At 36.7% G+C, this 13,340-nt stretch overlaps 1 protein-coding gene, 1 long non-coding RNA gene and 1 pseudogene across 2 annotated transcripts in view; 2 read left to right on the top strand and 1 right to left on the bottom strand.

The window, feature by feature from the left end:
- IL1RAPL2 (interleukin 1 receptor accessory protein like 2) overlaps positions 1-13,340 on the top strand; it is a 738,026-nt gene that overhangs the window by 401,099 nt on the left and 323,587 nt on the right. The gene's annotated exons all lie outside the window — the stretch shown is intronic.
- LOC130034206 (uncharacterized) lies at positions 2,468-3,596 on the bottom strand. Its single transcript, XR_008794063.1, has 3 exons — positions 3,248-3,596; positions 3,035-3,213; positions 2,468-2,623 (listed from the first exon to the last, which is right to left on the bottom strand). It is a non-coding gene; the product is annotated as an uncharacterized LOC130034206 (long non-coding RNA).
- LOC130034205 (BTB/POZ domain-containing protein 10-like) lies at positions 3,138-5,221 on the top strand (annotated as a pseudogene).

Genomic DNA, 13,340 nt, shown 5'->3' with positions numbered 1-13,340 from the left:
GATATAATATTGCATATTGGCTATGTAAAAAATATTTACAAATAAAATCACATTTACAGGTACCAAGGATTAGATACATAGCTCTCTAGTGACACAATTCAAACCACAATATCGTATTGATATTTATACAAGAGCAAACAATTTGAATGACAAGTAAAAACTTCAGTGCCCAAATGAGAATGTTGATGAACTAAAATATTAATTGTTATAACTTGTAATGTTTACATTTTAATCTAATTTGAAGAAAAAATTACTATTATTCTAAAAGGTAAAAGAATATAATGCTAGACAAACATTTAAATCTTTTTTTAAAAAATCTTTTATAAAACACATGCTGAAGCTTCAACTCTGAATCTACAAATGCTTTACCATGTCCAGGGAGAAAATTGTTGTATACATATTAAGCTCCTTTAGCAACTGAATTCCTTTTTCAGTTTTGATATTTTTCTTCATGTCTTACTCCCATAAAGATTTACACATTGAAATATGTCTTTTAATACAAATATTTTTCTGTCATGGGGAAAGTTTGGGGAGTGGATGTCTATAGTGTTTTTTTTAAAATCAGTTTTTAGGTGAAAAAAATAAAACCGTTTACTATAGTATGAAAAGGGTATATGTGCATATAATTCAAATGATAATATTAAACTTTAAGGTTCTATTCTATTCTTATATTAGTCCCACAATGTTGAGGGGAAAATAATTGATAGCTGACACATTTTTGTTCTTGTATCAACAAATTATGAAACAGACTTATGTATTATTTTATTAATGAATAAGACATTTACTGTCATCACTGCAATTTCTTATTTCATTTTTTAAATTTTAAATTAATTTTAATATAGACAAAATCCATAAATATTGATATAATTCTAGAGTTAAATATTATATAACAAAGCTATACTATTAAAATCAATAAGTATAAAATAACTTTTATGTGAAAATTGTTATATATTATCATCAGGTGTTAAATCCTTGTATAAGAACGTATTATGTTGTTTGTTGTTAGTTGAAATTTCTGTGTCCTTGATTTTGTTTTTGTTGTAATTGGCTTCTATGTCACTTTCACATCTAATTAGGTGTGCTCCTACTGGAATTTCCGTATTGAGAAATTAGGAAGTGTCACGTGACAGCAACACGGTCCAGAACTTTTGGGATATATGATCTGGACCAATGAGTTGAAATGATTATGGATATGGGAGGTTGGCATGGCTTCTGGATTCTGGAAGTATGGAAGCATAAGGGGAGGTTGCCCACCTTGCTCCAAAATGACACCAGAGTTCTAAAGCTGGGCATCGGGTTACCAGAAATTATTTGCAGTTTAGTGTCACTGCAGAGAGAATATTAGTGAATTGGTGAAGTTGAGCCTTGGCATGACTGCAGTGGTGGGGTGTGGCTGTGGCTGCCAGGGCATTGGTAATACGGGTACTTGGACCACTCACCTCTTGAGAGCACCCCAGAGTTTTCAGTCATAGGGAATAGTTTTTTTCATGAATTTTAGCCTCTTTACATGAATCTCCTCAGAGATTTAATCATGAGGTAGAGCAGGGCCGGTTGGTGAGTCAACATGGCATCAGCTGTGTTGACTTTCTTTTATTCTTAGTATATGGCCCAAACTGGGTCTCCTTTCTACATCTAGTACAGGAAAGTACAGATTATATACACACTCTCTCTCACACACATACAAATACTCTTACATATGTATTTATAATGTAGTGTGTATTCCACATATACAGTCTGTACTGCCTATGTGTGGCTGAACAAGTACTTTAGGCAATAGATAAACAAATGTCTTGACTAAATGTAATAGCACTTTGGACTAGATATGCAGGTATAGCATTAACTTCTACTATGATCCTTAGTTCCTTTTAATCTTGGTTTAATGAGAGTTGTCATTCTCTCTGGGACTATACACTTAATCTATCACTTTCCCTACATTCTCGAAAGATAATATTTTACGCACAAAACATGCTCTTTGCCAGTGTATGCCAGTTTGTGTAGATTTTAATTATTACTTCATACAAGAAGGTAATTTAAACATAGGTCAAATAGGGTTAACTAAGCAATAAAGTTGTAAAGGGCTAATGATACACCTGCATATTTATAAAATATAAGTTATTTACCGGAAATATAAGACAGATATAATTTCTTTCATATAATAATTACTAGTAGGGTGTGTACAGGTTACACAAAATCTAATATTTTGTCTAACTTAAATATTTTGTTTGCTCTAAATGGGAAAAAGAAAGGTGTGCAGAACATCCATTGAATTATTGATGGGTGCCGTTTATAGCTTAGATAAAATTTAGAAGCTGAAGATTAAAGAATGACAAATATATACTGCATAAAAATAAGTGAAAATGTTTTGTGCAAAAATAATAGCAAAAATAATAAAAATAATAATTTAATAATAATAATAATAATAATAATAATAATAGTCACCTCCAAAGGGAACCAGTGGGCAGGAGCGGAGGTGTCACTGGCACTGGCCGCTGCATAAATCTTCGGTGGACATTCAACAGGCTTTACAGGGTGGTACAATCTCTTTTTTTCCTTAAGGAGAGAGACTCATGAAATCCCTCAAGATTCTGACCCTGCAGAAATTCCTCCTTCCTGTAGGCTTTTCCTGAAGGCCTTCATGTAGTTTAAAGGTAAAGTAAAGGCCCTCCCGTTGATCATCGATTTGCTCGAGCGGGCCCAGTAACGTCTCCATTGGAGACTTTGTTGTTACTGTGTCTGGCATATCGAATACTCTCAGTAGCTTGCCGGGCTCTCCGAGAGGAGCGGAGGAATCGAACTCGGGTCGGCCATGTTGGCTGCGTGCAAGGCAGACGCCCTACCCGCTGTGCTATCACTCCAGCCCAGCAGTAGGGCGTTTGCCTTACAAGCGGCCAACATGGCCGACCCGAGTTCGATTCCTCCGCCCCTCTCGGAGAGCCCGGCAAGCTACCGAGAGTATTCGATATGCCAGACACAGTAACAACAAAGTCTCCAATGGAGACGTTACTGGGCCCGCTCGAGCAAATCGACGATCAACGGGAGGGCCTCATGTAGTTTATACAGAATTAAATGTGAGTATTCAGGTTATGGGTGCTACATGTCTGCTTTCAGAGCAGTAGTGTGAGGAAGCTTGAAGTCGGATGGCAGGACGACCTCATCTTTATGACAGTAACTCCAGTGATCCAGAGAATTGGGATAGGAAATTGCATAGTAGACCTTTATAAACTTTATAAAGTTAAACTTTATAAACTTTGTAAACTTTATAAACATTCAAGCACTCCCTCACGTGTTGCTAAAGGAGCTGTTAACCACAACAAAATGAATCTACATGGTGCTTGTAGGGGACATGAATGATCAAGAGATAGACGAAGATCAACTGACCAATCATGGGATTCATCACATGAAAGAACAGAATCTCAACTAATTCCTTGCATTAGAAATGTTACTTCTCCAACGTGACAGCATCATATTGAACGAGAAAAAGATCATAGTTCCTTTCGCCCAAGTAGTTGTTGTCCTCAAAAAGCATCTCCAAATGGTTCCAGTAGCAGTGCCGGGAACAGTAGCAGAAATAGTAGTTAGTCAAGTTACGATGGTAGCAGTAAAACTTCTGGAAGATGGTATTTATATATGAAAATGTAAAAGAAGGTGCTCATAATTTAAGAACATTAGAACGAGTGATGCTAATAGTGGCTAACACTAGATTTGTTGTAGATCCATCCATTTTTACTGCACAGCCAAATACAATGTTGGGCAGGATGTTTGGATCTGGCAGAGAACATAACTTTATACGACTCAATGAGAAAGGAGAGTATGAGGTGGCAGAGGGAATTGGCTCCACTGTATTCCGAGCTATTTTGTGTTACTATAAAACAGGAATAATCCATTGTCATGATGGCATATCTATTCCTGAGCTGAGAGAATCATGAGACTACCTTTGTAACTCTTTTGAATATAGTATTGTTAAATGTAGAGATATCAGTGCTCTAATGCATGAGTTATCAAATGATGGTGCTCGTAGACAGTTTGAATTTTACCTTGAAGAAATGATATTACCACTTATGATAGCTTGTGCCCGGAGTGGGGAATGAGAATGCCACATAGTGGTGTTTACAGATGATGATGTGGTTGATTGGGATGAAGAGTATCCACCACAGATGGGGGAAGAGTATTCACAAATTATTTATAGCACAAAATTATATAAATTTTTCATGTACATTGAAAACAGAGATGTGGCCAAATCAGTTTTGAAGGAGAGGGGTCTTAAGAAGATTAGATTGGGCATAGAAGGTTATCCTACCTACAAAGAGAAAGTGAAGAAAAGGCCTGGGTTGGGGTACCCCGAAGTGATTTACAGCTATGTCCAAAGACATTTTATTCAGATGTCCTGGGAGAAGGAAGAAGGAAAGAGTTGGCATGTAGACATTCAGTGTGTAAAGAGTAAATCTATTACCAACCTGGTAGCAGCTGCTGCAGTCATTCCCCAGGACCAACTGGTAGTCATGCACCTGAATCCACAAGTGGATGAGCTATATATTCTCCCTATTCATCTTCCTTCAGGTAACAATTACCTTAATCCTGATGCACAGAATCCAATGCTGTGATGATCTTCCTTGAAACCATAGTACTCTACTATTCACGGTGACATTGAACTCTCCTCATTCTGCACTGCAAGACCACTATCTTCATTGTGAGATGCACATAACAATGTTTAGGATATTGCAGTATAGGCTTTTTTAAATACCAAAGGTAGCTGAATGTTTTTTTAAATGACTACAACTCTTATAATCCTGAGGTTCCAGTTATATAAATGTATTTATTTACCAGTTGGTTTGTGAAATTGGTGATTTGTATGGGGGACAGTCCTTTTTCACATATCTAGAACTTTTCAGAACTTGTGGAAATTGGCAGCTGGGATACTTTCAGTTTAGATTGATATTTGTCACGGCCTGGACAAAATGCAAATTATTATATAGTTGCACTTTATAAATGGTGGTTAAATGGAACTGTTTAAGCCATTTTTATAGTTGTGATGCACAATATAACTTAAATGCTTCTATCAAAGTATTCCTTCAGTAAAAAGTATATGATTTGCTGCCCATGGTGAACTAGAAATGAGTATCATTGGGATTATTTGAATTAAGATATGAACATTGAATTTCATCCTAATATGTTGTCGCCAGTGCCGTTTCACCCTTTTTGAGTGAATCACTCTTTTAGAGTGAGTCACATGCAGGGAATATGAATATCACATCAGAGGTGGTTTATTATCCAGTCTGCCTTACTCTTAATCTGTTCACAGATATTTATTTACTACTTTTATTGTCTTAAGAGTTATGGGATAGGAAAATGAAGTGTTTGCTCTTTATTTACTAAATGATTGTGAACTCAAGTTTTTCATCAAATAAAATTCCATTGTTGTAAAAAAAAGATAATAGCATATGTCAAGGTCCTACGGAATGGAAAAGTTGGAAATCTTTCAGAATATTTGATGCAGTGTAACTAGAACTTTGTAATATGTGGAACTGGAAATTGAAATGTTATAAATGACATTAAAGAATTGATAAATGTATGTATGTGTGTGCATATTTTGCATACATATTTATGTGTATACACAAAATGAGAGGTCAGAACATTAATCCTGGAGATTTTATGACTCATTGATATGTCATTTATTTTCATGCTTTGGAACATGCTGGAAAGTCACATAACTTTTACATATACATTAAGGTCTATGCACAATTAAACAAATATATGTATGCACATATATATGGGTGTTTCTTATAGCTCTTTGCTTTGCTGTCTCTCCAGGTGGTGCTTGTAGGATCATTTGATGCCTGGCAACATATGCATTCATCTAATTGAGCTCTCCCTCTGGCTATATATCAATTTTTGATAAACATGGTCTTACATAACTGTTGCAAATTTTATGGAGTTCCTATAAACCCTTCATCTTGCTTCACTTAATGAAAGCTTTAAAAATGTCATACTGCTGTAGTCAAAATAGAAAAGTTAATCAGACTAAAATCTTGATGGATGTAATCTCAGTAACACTTCCTTAAATTTACCTGCAATATAGTAGACACTATTATAAATGATTGAGATGCAAGGGAGAGGAAAAATGACAATGTTCCTATCTTCAGAAATCTTTATCTCAAGTTTGAGAGATACTAGAAAGGATAAGGCACTTGTTTGTGTGATTCTGACCCTGATTTGATCCTTGGTGCCACCTGAGCACAGCCAAAAGTAACCATTGAGCATTGCCAGGAGTGATCCCTGTGCATAGAGTGTCTGCACAACCAGATGTGACCCAAACTCACCAAAAATATATATAAATAATTAGAAATAAGACATTGAGAAAAAGAGTCATTTAATAAACATCTTCAGTTTTTATTGTTACTGAGGAATTGAGTAGGAAAGTCATTTATTACAATATGTACTTTAATTATATATTACTCCCTAATGATCCCCCAATTTGGGACATTAAATATTTTTAAAATATTTTAAATTATTTCCTATTTGGTCTGGAGGTATATTATGGTGGTTAAGGCACCACCTTGCATACAACTAACCCAAGTTTTACCCTTACACTGTATATGATCCACCAAACACTGCCAGGAATGATCTTTGAAAACAAATCCAAGGAATAAGCCCTGGGTACTATTGAGTTCCAAATAAAAGAAACAAATTATTATTGCACTTAGTAATCTTGAGTTATTCTGTGCTATAGATAATTTTGACTATAGTCATTTATTCAGTTGCATGCAGTTGTGATGTTGGTTTAGACTAAAACACCCGTAATGGCTTCATTAACAAGTTTTGGGTCCTTTTACAGAAGGCCTATGCACTTCTGTGTACTCCTGTTTCAATATATTTTATTATTGACATTTTTTAGTCCTAGTTATAATTTAGAAACTCTCTTCTAAGTCAGTAGAAGATATACCAAACCTCTTAACATTAGGCCTCCTGAAAATGTATCTCTGGTATCCTATACTATTGGTCAAAGGAACTGGTCAAAGTCAAGCCAAAATTAAAGGGAAGAGAAATAGATTACAATTATTAATAGAAAAAAGAAACTCATACATTAAATTAATGGGTATATTAATAAATTATCTATAGCCACAGAAACGTCTGGGAGGGCTAGAGATAGTACAGCAGGCAAGGAGCTTGCATTGGATGTGATGGATACAGGTTTAATTCCCAGTACCACATATATTCTCACAGGAAAACACCAGAAGTGATACCTGAGCACAGAGCCAGGACTTACCACTGAGCAAAGCTGGGTGTGGCAAAAAAATCCAAAAACACATAGAATACAATTCTTTAAGAATATTTGGAACAAATCATAAGATGTAATGAGAGGTCAGAATGTTAGTTACAGGGATTCTAGTAGAAATTTGGGTCAATTTTCTTGCTTGAAAATTGCTGAGAAAAGAAAAACAACCGTATTTTTAAATTTTCTTTCAAAGTCAATTATTTGCTTTTTACAAAAGTACCAATGTTATTGTTTTATATCGGCAATGTTGTTATATTCTGTCCACCACCAGAACCCCATGGTCTCTGCATCTTTATTCTAAAGACCCTTCATCCCACTTAGAACCTTTAGAATGCATTTATATTGACCTTATCTTCAATATATCAGGGTTAGTTCCATTGGGGATTGCCTATCTCTTGATTTTTCCTTTAGTCCCTGCATATGAATGAGTAAGATCATTTAGTGTTGTCTTTTCCTGTCTTGGTCATTTCATTTAGCATGAGTTGCTCCAAGTTGCAGCAAGCTACCAGATTTCAGATCTTCTCATTGTTATGTATTATTCCATTGTGTATATAGATCACAATTTTGTATTTGCTATATTGTTTGACACTTGAATTGTTTCCAGATCTTGACTGTTGTAAATCATGCTGGAATGAAATAAATGTGTATATGTCCTTTCAGATGAATGAGTGTGTTAGTGTGTGTTTTTATGAGTTTGAATACAGTGTCACATAGAAGTTTTATTCCTAATTTGAGAAGTTTCCAAACCATTTTCCATTAGCTGAACAGTACTTCTAGAAGTAAGTGAATTCCTTTTTTGCCACATTCCCACTAAAGATTATTGTTTCCAGATTTTTTACATAGACCATTCATACTGTTGTGAAGTCATATGTTATTGTTGGACTTTGTTTTGATTTTTTGGGCTTCTGTGCAAGGGTCAATCTGGTAATGCTTTGAGGGACACTGCTTGCCATATTTAGTCATTTTTGAGGAATTGTCTTTTCATCATACCCCTCCTTTTTAAATGGGTTATGAGTGTGCTATTGTTGCTGTTGAACTTTGGGAGTGCTTAATGAAAATGTTAAAGTACTACATGTAATTGGTAAATTATATCCCAAGTCATTCAGAGTTTTTCATGCTTCTTTCCTGCTGTTCGCCTAAGAAAGTGTGATCTATTTAAATTTTTTTCCTTTTTTCAACTTTATATATTAGCGAACATTTGAAACACATGTAACTTGCTTTTCAGGATTTCTATTTGGATTCTTTCTACTGCCTAAGGGTGAATAAGTAAATGAAGCATAATTAGAAAACAAAAATTTAGTTGCATCCTCTCTCTGTGTATTTCTTTTGCCTGTTTCCCATATGGATTCATGTTGTGGAATTTTATTTTATTCTAACCCTATGCATATAGAATGAGTTATTTGAATTTGAATATCTCATATATTCTGTAAATTACAAATGGTGACATTCGATTCTACTATTTTGACCTTTTCAAGAATGTAAATTTTTAGAGTATGCCATTGTACATCTTCTCTTGTTTACAGCCTCAGTGAACTGTATAAAAGGGGTGAAATAGCCAACGAATCAAAATACACAACACAGAGAAGGTCAACATAATGTATCATAATACTATTTTTTCAAATGAGGAACTAAAATTAGAATAAATTTATCTTATTACTCCATATATATGCATATATGTATATATGACATATATATGCTTGAAATGAAACCATGAATAATTTTATTGTTCCACTGTAACTAAATAAATCCATGACCATTTAAAAATCTATCTCATTACATCTTTCTTCTCCTTTTCCTCCATCCTGTACTCACAACACGAGTACCTCTTGTGGTAGACAGAACAGTGCTCTTTCAAATAGTGTCTACTTTCTAGTCCCTTGAAACTTCCAATGTGTAAATATGTGTTGCAATTAGGGACAAAGAATTCTGTTGAAAATGTTTTATATTAGTTGACCCAATTTAATTATAAGATCTTTAAATTGTAAGAAGGCAAAATAGATCAGATTGATGTCAATAAAGATGCCGTGAGATGATTCACTTGACTGTTAGTGACTTTGAAGATCACAAATTCTAGAAGCTGGAAAATGAGAAGAAATAGATGGGCTCTTAAGACTTCAAGAAAAAATGAAAATCTTTCAATAGTTTTGACCAATTGAGACTAATCTCAGACTTATGAACAACAAAACTATAATGTAATAAATGCAAAATCTATGAAATGCAGAATATTTTACAAACTATCTTAAGGTGATATATTAACAAGACACAAGTAGAATTGCAGCACTGTAGCATGGTCCTCCCGTTGTTTATTGATTTGCTCCAGCGGGAACCAGTAGTGTGTCCATTCCGATACTTGTTGTTACTGTTTTTGGCATGTTGAATATGCCACAGGGAGCTGGCCAGTCTATGCTGTGCGGGCGGGATACTCTCGGTAACTTGCTGGGCTCTCCAAGAGGAATGAAGGAATCGAACCTGGGTCAGCTGTGTGAAAGGCAAAAGCCCTACCCACTGGGCTATTGCTCCAGCCATAGTAGAATTGTACAAGAAAAAAAAGTCCAACCCCATCAAAAATGAGAAGAAGAAATGAAAAGAAGCTTCCTCAAAAAAGAAATACAAATGGCCAAAAGGCACATGAAAAGATGCTCTACATCACTAATTATCAGGGAGATGCAAATCAAAACAACAATGAAATATCATCTCATACCAGAGACTGGCACACATCAAAAAAAAGAACAACCAGTGCTGGCATGGATGTGGAGAGAAAGGAAATCTCTTTCATTGTTGGTGGTAATGCCGACTGGTCCAGCCTTTTTTGGAAAATAATATGGACATTTCTTAAAAAACTAGAAATTGAGCTCCCATTTGACCCAGCAATACCATTTCTGGGAATATATCCCGAGGGTGCAAAAAAGTACATTAGAAATGACATCTGCACCTGTGCGCTCATCACAGCACTGTTCACAGTAACCAGAATCTGATAACAATCCGAGTGCCTGAGAACAGACAACTGGTTAAAGAGACTCTGGTACATCTATACAATGAAATATTATGCAGTTGTTAGTAAAGATGAAGTCATGAAATTTGCTTATAAGTGGATGGTCACAGAGAATACTATGCTAAATGTGATATGAGTCAGAAATGAGTGAGAGACATAGAATTACTGTACTCCATTTGTGGAATATAATATAATATGAGAATGACAACCAAGGACAGTAGAGATAGGGCCAGGAATATTGATCCATGGTTGGTAGACTGTCAGTGAGCTGGGGGATAAGGCAGCTGGAATAGGAAAGAATCAATAAGTCAATGATGGTTGGAGGGATTATTTGCGGTTGGGAGATGTGCAGTGAAAGTAAAGGACCAAACATGATAGCTCCTCAGTATCTGCATTGCAAACCATAATGCTCAAAAGTAGAGAGAGAGTATGATGTAAATTGTCTGCTATAGAGGCAGGGGGATGGGTGGGATGGAGGAGACACTGAGAACATTGATGGTGGGAAATGTGCACTTGTGGAAGGATGGGTGTTTGATGATTGTATGACTGAAACTCAAGCATGAAAGCTTTGTAACTGTAACAGTGGTGATTCAATAAGATAAGGGTTATGTATTAAAAATATCCAAATATGTAAAACTTCTGCAAATCAAAATCTTCTATAAATAAATAGCAACAGAGAAACTATACAAAAAGCAAATAGAATTTTTAAATTTGAAAAGGATTTGAGTATAAGTTTTTCTAACAAGACAAACAAATTCACAAGTATGTGAATATGTTCAACTTCTTTAATCATCAGGGATATAAGCAAAATTATCAGGGGTATAAGCAAAATTATGAAGAAATATGGGTGGAGGGCACTTCCAGTGGTGCTTACTGTTTTTTTCATAATCTTATTTATTTATTATTTTTCTTCTTTTATTTATTTATTGAATCACTTTGGGAAAATTTACTAAGCTTTCAGGTTTAAGTCTCTGTCACACAATGATCAAACACCTCTCCATTCACCAGTACCCATTTTTCACCACCAGGAACCCCAATATACCCCCAGCCCCTCCCAATGCCTGTGAGGCAGATGATTTCCACTTAACCCTTCTCTACATTGATTACATACATTATTTCGACAAAAGATGCACCATTGTTGTTTAGAATACCCCCCCAACAATCAGAATTGCTAAAAGGCATTGTGAAATACTTTGTTTTCTATAGCTGGTTATGAGAATCATATATTCTCATGTGGCTGCAATAGCGACCTTGCGATTTTGGATTTCTGCAAGGAGCCAGATAATTATGAGATTGGTTTCTGTGCATCTGGTGTTATAGCTGTGCCGGAGAGCCACTTGTGGGGAGCAATTCGTGACCTCGGTAGGGCGAGAAGGATGAGCCTGTACCGCCCCGCTTCCCATGAGACTGCAGTTGCCCCGTCACCGCCGGCTCATACCTGGCTTTCCAATAAGCTCTGAGGCAGCAGCAGCCACCTTGATGCCGGAGGGGGGGGGGGAGGAGTAAAGGCGGAAGGGAGCAACACCCTTTCCCTCCGGGGAGGCATGGCACCGTGGTTTAATGCATGGTCCATTCACTTTTCTGCCATAAACTGCCGGGCTCTGGATTAAGTCCGTTTGCCTCTGGAGCCATGGCTGTACCAGAGAGCCACTTGTGGGGGGAAACTCATGACCTCGGTAGGGCATGAAGGACGATCCAGTACTGCTTCCCTTCCCATGAGACTGCAGTTGCCCCATCACCACTGGCTCATACCTGGCTTTCCAAGAAGTTCTGAGTCGGTGGCCACCTTGTATGCGGTCCAGATGCATTTCTGCCAAAAGCTTCTGGGTTTCGAGATTTGTTTCTGAGTCTCTGGGATCATGGCCGTTAATTAGCTTGATCAGGGGCCAGAGAGGTCTTTTGTAGGTGGCAACTTGGGGTCTCGCTGGGATAGGGAGAAAGGGGCCAGTCCCACACCCATCTGGTGAGGCCCCGTGTGTCTTGTCACTGCAGGCCCAGATCTGACTGTCCAGTGACCTCTGGAGAATGGTGGTCACCGGGCCGTCAAGCGGAACAGGCCAAGGCACGAAACCTATTCCCACCCACAGTGGCACAGCACCAGTAACCTACTGCAGGAACAGGATGTATTTCTGACAAAAGCCTTTGGGTTCCAAGATTCATTTCTGAGTCTCTGGGATCATGGCCATTAAGCTGTTCGATCAGGAACCAGAGAAGCCATGCCTCCAAATATATAGCCGAGACAGAGGTGGTTTGTGGCTGTGTTTCCCACATACCTAACTTTCAGCCGTTTACTTTCTTGGTAAACTTTGCCCCAAGATTTTGGGGTCTGGCCAAAGGCACAGCAGTAATTCTGGGGTATCTGAAAGCCTGATGGTGCCATAAGGCTGCTGATGCACTTGCCTCACAGGTACAAAAATTGACCTACTGGTGGCACCATACCCCCTAAAAAGATCTTTTAAAGGAGTTATTTTTAAAAGCGTTATTTTTCTCTGTTATTTTTCAACAGCGTACACTAAAGCAGTAGTTTTTCTCAGATACTGATGCAATAACTTGTAAACTGGATAATTTACAATCCTACCAAATTAATTTGCCTATTGCTTCAACTTATGGGGGTATTTTGTGCTTCCATATAAATTCAGGATTTCTCTATTTAAGAGAGAAAAATGCTTAGAATTATTATAGGGATTCCACTGAAACTTTACAAAATGTTATTCAATGTAGGAACTTTAACAACAATTCTCTCAACTAAAAAATATTTAACAGCTTTAATTTATCTTTGTCCTACTCAATTTATTTTTCAAGCCTACTCTACTAGTTGCAAATAAAATTTTCTTGCATATGTTTCACGTGCAGATAGAGGCAGTTTTTCTTCCTCCATTCTGTTTTCGTTTGTTTGGTTAATCAATTGCTTGATAGTCTGGTTGTGCTAATTAGGACTTCTAATATTATGTTAAATAAAATTGTTCAAAGAAGACACTTGTCACTCCTTGTCTTAGATGAAATTAGGTTGTAGTTGTGTGTTTGGGATACATCTTATCCAGTGTCATATCATTTGTATAATGAATTGTGGAACCC

The sequence above is a fragment of the Sorex fumeus genome, unplaced genomic scaffold (genome assembly GCF_029834395.1).
Source record: "Sorex fumeus unplaced genomic scaffold, SorFum_2.1 ptg000058l, whole genome shotgun sequence".
Taxonomy (NCBI): Eukaryota; Metazoa; Chordata; class Mammalia; order Eulipotyphla; family Soricidae; genus Sorex; species Sorex fumeus.
This window is presented reverse-complemented; position numbering and strand designations above follow the sequence as displayed.